General features: G+C 52.6%; 1 long non-coding RNA gene across 1 annotated transcript in view; it reads left to right on the forward strand.

Annotated features, from left to right (window-relative positions):
• The first annotated feature begins 6 nt into the window (after positions 1–6).
• The window catches only part of LOC102250666, a 44,192-nt gene continuing 43,854 nt past the window's right edge, over positions 7–344 (forward strand). The window contains exon 1 of the long non-coding RNA XR_001364471.1: positions 7–80. This is a non-coding gene — a long non-coding RNA (uncharacterized LOC102250666). The remainder of the gene's footprint in view (positions 81–344) is intronic.

The raw sequence follows: 344 nt of genomic DNA on the forward strand, positions 1-344 counted from the left end.
GGACCTCTGCGTAAAACGGACCGCGCGGCTCCGCCTGCGCCGGGGACTCCGCTCCGCCCGCTGAGGGGAAAGTGCCTCAGGTCAGTTTGTGTGTTTTTTTAAATCGTCTTCGGTTATTTGTGTTCCTTTTCCAAGCTATGAAATGAACACATTAGCATTTTTTAAAAAACCACACTCAATGAGGGAACTGAGGAAAAGGCCCAGGGAAGTCAAGGACGAGTGGGCGTGAAGGAATGTTCAGGTGAATCTGTAAATGGACAAACGGAATGATTTCCTGCTGCACCTGAGGTTGCTGTTCTCCGCGTTGGGTTTTGGGGGGCGGGGGACCCCATTCAAGCGAGGGG

The sequence above is a fragment of the Myotis brandtii genome, unplaced genomic scaffold (genome assembly GCF_000412655.1).
Source record: "Myotis brandtii unplaced genomic scaffold, ASM41265v1 scaffold561, whole genome shotgun sequence".
Lineage (NCBI taxonomy): Eukaryota > Metazoa > Chordata > Mammalia > Chiroptera > Vespertilionidae > Myotis > Myotis brandtii.